This window comes from Malaclemys terrapin, chromosome 5, assembly GCF_027887155.1.
Source record: "Malaclemys terrapin pileata isolate rMalTer1 chromosome 5, rMalTer1.hap1, whole genome shotgun sequence".
Taxonomy (NCBI): Eukaryota; Metazoa; Chordata; order Testudines; family Emydidae; genus Malaclemys; species Malaclemys terrapin.
Genome location: NC_071509.1, coordinates 89,569,326 through 89,575,325, shown reverse-complemented (window position 1 = coordinate 89,575,325; position 6,000 = coordinate 89,569,326). Strand labels below are relative to the sequence as shown.

The following is a 6,000-nucleotide window of genomic DNA, read 5'->3' as shown; positions in this document are numbered from 1 at the left end:
CCCGGCCGGCGGCTGGGGTCCAGAGGCAAGGGGGCTGCCCGAAGCCAGAGCGCTCAGGCAGCTCGGCTCTTAAACAGAGCCGAAGAGTCAGGGGAGGAGCAGAGTAGCTGCAGCCCGGGAGGGGAAGTGCCCGGCCGGGGGCACAGGGTCTGGAGGCATAGGGGCTGCCCGAAGCCCGAGCGCTACCGGCTTCATGGTTTGCCGGGCAACCTCCAGACCCTGCGCCCCCAGCTGGGCGCTTCCCCTCCTGGACTCCAGCTGCGCTGGGGAAGCGCCGGCCGGGGGTGCAGGGTCTGGAGGCTGCCCGGCAAACCGTGAAGCTGGTAGCTCTCAGGTAGCCCTTTTCGCATGGCTGGGACGGAGGGAGGAGGGGGAGTTAGGGCGGGGACTTTGGGGAAGGGGCAGAGTTGGGGTGGGGGTGGGGAAGGGGTGGGGCCAGGGCCCGTGGAGTGTCCTCTTTTTTTATTTTTTAAATATGGTAACCCTAGACCAGGCTCTCCAGATAAAAGGGAGGAAAAAAAGCATTGTGCACAAAAGAGTCCTTTTCTTTCAAACTGAAATATCCATACAGGCTCTCTGCAAGAAATTGATTATTTCTGGAACAAAACCTGTGAAATTCACAATTCTCTATTTTAACAAAGCAGTCTAGAGAAAAACATCTCTTTCCCCCAGGTCAGGAACAATTACTTGGAACAAGGATTTTGTGATTTTCCCCATCCAGCAAAAACCCTCTGTTTTTTGTTGAATAAAAAACAGTGAAAAAACCTGAACACACAGACACAAAAGTTATATTAAATGAACCACAATCATTTATTTGGTCCAGATTCTCAGCCATGCTTGGCTCTGCAGGGCACAAGGGAACTGCTTGCCAGTCCTAAATCGCCCTCTACCCCTTTACAGATCAGCTATATCTCCATCTAGTTGATGGAGTCTTCTCTAAAGCGTAGCATGTTCTAGCCATGCTCCCTCACCATTCTTGATATGCTGTCTATTCTAGGAAGAAGCAGGCAGGGGGCTCACTGAGGACCCTCCTTTTCAAATAGATGTTCTGTTCATGCAAATACTTGAGTGATAATTTCAGAGAATGAAGAAAAAAATCCAGGAACAAAAAAACCACAAACACAAAATAAAATAGTGGACTGAACTCAGTTGGGCTGAGTGTCTCTCCACACTCCCAAGGGGAAAAAAATCCAGTTTCTCACAACCTTGCTTGAGCCATCCTAAAACCGTTTTCATGAACACCAAGACAGATATTGTGTGTTGTAAGCGTTCTTAAAATTCAAAGATCTACCAAGATACTTCTGATGTGTTTACTTCTACCTATCCAAAGTACTTATACGGCCCCATCACTGTAGAATCTGAGTGCTTCACAATCTTTAATGTATTTATCCTCACACCACCACTGAGAGGTAGGGCGTGCTTTTATCCCCATGTTACAGATGGGAACTGAAGCACAGAAAGGTCAAGTGACTTGCTCAAGGTCACACAAGTCTGTGGCAGAGCAACAAATTGAATCAGCATCTTCAAAGGTGTAGGCTAGTGCCCCAACTAACTGAACCATCCTTCCTCTCTCATAGGAGCTGGGACACCTGGCTTTTTACCAGGTCAGCATAAATTTTACTTGTCCAGATCAAGTTGCTTAAGATCAAGATACTTGTACTTAATAATTTTGTGTGCAATGTCTGACCAGCTGTCTTACCTCAAGGTGAAAATGAAATGAAGACTGCCTTCCAGACTCAGCTTCCTTATCACTATTCCTGAAAGTCAGGAAAAAATAAAGTGATCTTCCCCTTGGTTTGGCATGGGGCTGAATTCCAGCTCTGGATCCGCTCAGACAGTTGTACTCAAGTTGCAAAAGTGCACAGGAGTAAATTTGTAAATGTCCTCTCCAAAGTCCATTACTGGGAAATATGCTGTTTGGTAATGTGTAACCCCTTTTGGGGTTTAGAGAGCATGGTCCCTTTATATCTTTTTCCTAGGGGGGGAAGGGGAACAGTGAGAAAAAGGAGGGAAACTTGGGTATGTGTCGCTGGAGCTCTGGGGGAAAGAAGGGCTGCAGCCCGCAGGACCTCACAAAGTGAAGCAGCAGAGAACCTGCCTGAAGCCTGGGAAGGACAGGGCAGCCAATCGGGGACACCCCAAGACAGGAGCACTGTGCCAGGGAGGAATCGCTCAAGAAGGACAGGCCGGAGCTGGACCCAGTATCACTGCTGCCCAGACCTGCATGGGGCTGAGAGTACTGGGGCTTCTGACTCTGCACTGGGAATAAGAAGGGAGGTTGCTAGCTAGTTAAGTGGGGAGGTGGTCGCTCTGTGTGGCTTTGCAGATAGCGGCAGATAGGGTGACCAGATGAGGGGAAGAAAATATCGGGGGGGGAGCAAAAAAGTCCTGCTGGCTGAGCAAAAAAAAAAAAAAAAAAAACCCCAACCCAGTGCTGCTGGCGGATATCAGGACAAATTTCGTCCCGACTGGCGGGACAGACACCAAAATATTGGGACGTCTGGTCACCCTTGTGGCAGAAGAGGGCACCGGAGGGGTTTGTTGGGGAAAGTTCACTGGGGCTGAAGAGGACCAGGAACCCCCAAGACTCACCACTAGACTGTAACTTTGCTCAGGACTCCTGAACTCTGTGTGCAGACACATTGCTCAGTGTCTGCCCTTCCAGACTGTTCTACCACTGGGCTTGTGGGACCTTGGTTTGAATGCAACCCTGTTCTACTGCTTCCCCTATATTTCTCCTTGTTCTTTTTCTCCGCTCATTCCTCTGTAAATAAATATTTCCCTTTCTTATATCCATTGCACTTTTTCTGTGGGTGTATGTATTCACTCTGTGGGGTGTGGAACAGGTGCCCCTGGGGTGGAAGGGATTTTTCCTGCTGCATTCCTGCTACCTGCAGAGCAGACTCCATCTTGGTCACGAGGGCGCTAAAGTTACATAATGTTTATCAGCAAACTGAAGCAGAAGGCCATTTTTCATTTACAACCTCTGGTCTGATGCAATGGTCAATCGATGCACCTTGAATTGTTTAGTGCAAGTCAGATCAGGTCAACAGTTTGTCTTTGAAAGTAAGACATACAACACAAATTAAAACAATAACTCATTTTGGCTCAAACAAAATCAGGACAACTGTATATTCTAATCAGATAACCAAATTTGAGATGCAGGTTGTCCTTGAACAAGTTCTCTTAAAGTAGTGCACTCTAATGGATTTATTTTCTCTTTCATACCTTGAGAATAGGAAAAACATACATAATACATATACACAGTGGAAAATATGAATAGATTACTGCATATATCAGTCACTTCACTGGAGTTTATCAAAGAATTTAAGGCTACTGTGTGATTTGACTATGTATGGAATTATTAATCATACACATCCACAAAATGAACATAATGGTCATAGAAGTGCCGTGTTGTACAATTCAACTGTCTTCAGTGGTGGGAGAAGGGGAAGGGAATATCAGCATAATGATGGGGTTTAGCTCAGTGTAGAAGTTCTTCCATTGTACCAAATTCTAGCTTATTAAATAGAAAGGAACCGGCCCTGGGATAACCAATTCATTCATTGCTGTAGTCCAATCTATTATTTGATTACTATAAGAACATTTTCAGGTTTTGGGGATTTCCCGTCCTTTCCACCCCCCAAACAGTGGTTCCCTGGCTTTCAGGAAAGGCATCAGAAGCTGTCTACATTTCTTCACTATAGCCCAGGTCCTTTATAGGATGGAAATGCTCCTGTGAATGAAGAGAGCCAAATCACGTGGAAAGTTAATTCCTAACACTAGATGTATTACTTAAAATATTTTTTCTTTAAGAAGCGATAATATTTTATCGCATCCCCAGTTAATCTGTAATTGCTAGTGCTGGCTTCTTTTTATGGTTACATTCATTTTGTACCTGAAAACCCCACATCTTCACACATAATTATCCAACGTATTCACAAGCATATAAGGAGCTCTGCTGAAAATTTGACCTGTGGTGGGTTAAGGTTGACATGGGTCAATTTCAGCCTCCTCGTTGATATTTTGAAGGTTGGAGAAAAACTATCAGAGAGAGGATACTGAAACACCTGATGACTGGTTTGGCAATTTTTCCCCTCTAGCACCACCTGGTAGCTCTTAGAACTTCCCTTTATCCTAAAACAGACAATCCCCTGTGACATCAGATACATTTTTGAAGGTGAAATTTTGCAGGTTTCAAAACAATATACTTGTAAGTCCTTTCAGCTGTGGCATTCTTCCATTTTAACAGTCCAATGAATGTTATGGAAGGTGTCTCTGTGCACAGCAATTTCAGAATCCTAAAAAAAAAATAAACTGATGAAAGCATATATATGATTTATCCAGTAAGCTGCTCTGCATTCCCCTGATAAACCACAGAAGACATTAGACATCAACCACAATGCATCTGAAGCTGATAACTATTCTGATTTCCACAGGACAGTCCTATTCTGGAAAATAAACAGCCATATTCTACTCTACCCAGTGTCATTCCAAAGTAAAAATCCAATAGCTTCAAAGAAGTTAAAGGCATTATTCTGGATTCACACCAGTATGACAGCTGAATTTGACATAAAGGCATCAATTTGGGGGTTGGGGGAGCAGGGAGCACAACTTCACTTTCAAGGCTCAGTTCTTCACCACAGCTGGGGTAGCACTGCAGGGAGATGGTAGTGATTCCCTGATCCTGTGCTGCCCAGCTCCAGAGGAAGTTAGAGAAGCTTGGTCCCTAAGGGACGTTATGCCAATGGCAGATGAGACAGAGCAGAGCTCTGCTCTGTCTCATTTCCTTCCCTTTTCCCCTCCCAGAACATCACCTCCCTTGCCCTACGCTGGAAGTGTGGGGAAAGGTGGGAGGCAGGCTGGTGCAGGAACAAGCTCTTTACACCAGAAGAGAGTTTGTCTTTGCAAGGCACATTCTCTGCTGTACAGCTATAGCGGGCATCTGTCCACTTTTGTCCCAAATAGATGGAGCAGACCAAAGAATCTGGCGTAGTACTCCAATAAGTGATTTAAAATTGGACCAAGTTCTGCACTAATTTACACCTGTATTATCCAATCTGTCCCAAAAGCTTTAAATAATTTGTAAAATATTTATCTAAACTAGATGTTGAAAAGATCCACTTGAAGAATTCCTGTTAAAATATACACACACACACACACACACACACACACACACACACACACACACACACACAATATTCTGAAGCACAAAGCAGTTAGCCTTAAGGACTTCAACTCTCATTTGATCATGTTATTTTGGAGTTTCAGATGGTCTGAAGTACTGAGAAGGAGAAACAGGCACGATGCGTGTCAGGGCTAAAGCATTTAATTTTGCAGTATATTGTGATGGAAAACTGAGAAATGTTAAAAAAAAATCACTACTTCTGACCTCAATGGATTATAAATAATAGATAAAAGTGTCTCCAAGAAGCACTTAGCATCCTCTGTAGAACGCCCAGTAGGACACCAGATTCCCATGTTTTAAAAAGCCTTTTAAAAAAATTCAGCTACATACTACATTACACATTTCTTACGTATACTGTACAAAGAAAATAAACTCTAAAACATTCATACTGCAATGCCAATAGGCTTAACCCATTTATAAATTGGCTTCTCTTTTTCTTTGCTCCAAATTTCAACAGTTTATGCTTTTTTAAAAAAAAAAAACTAAAATATTAGCTAGCATAGGACATAATATCTGCTGGGCTAGTATGCATTTGACTTCCCCCAGGAGATTACATGCCAGATCCCAGTTCTGTCATTCAGGTTTGAAACAATAACTAGGAAGGTTATCTTCAATTTTTCACATCAGTATACACAAAGAAAACTAAAAATAATGTCATATTTCTGCATTGTACATACAATGTGATTATTTTAACATGAGGATGACTGTAAACAAATAATACATCATAAAATAATTCTGGAAATGTTTACATTTATTATGGGTATGTTTATGATACCTTCTCAGATGTCCCTCAATGCTTCCACAACAGGGTG

At 43.5% G+C, this 6,000-nt stretch overlaps 1 long non-coding RNA gene across 1 annotated transcript in view; it reads right to left on the bottom strand.

Annotated features, from left to right (window-relative positions):
* Positions 1-472: 472 nt before the first annotated feature.
* Positions 473-6,000, bottom strand: part of LOC128838654 (uncharacterized) — a 121,981-nt gene continuing 116,453 nt past the window's right edge. The window contains exon 3 of the long non-coding RNA XR_008445229.1: positions 473-4,301. This is a non-coding gene — a long non-coding RNA (uncharacterized LOC128838654). The remainder of the gene's footprint in view (positions 4,302-6,000) is intronic.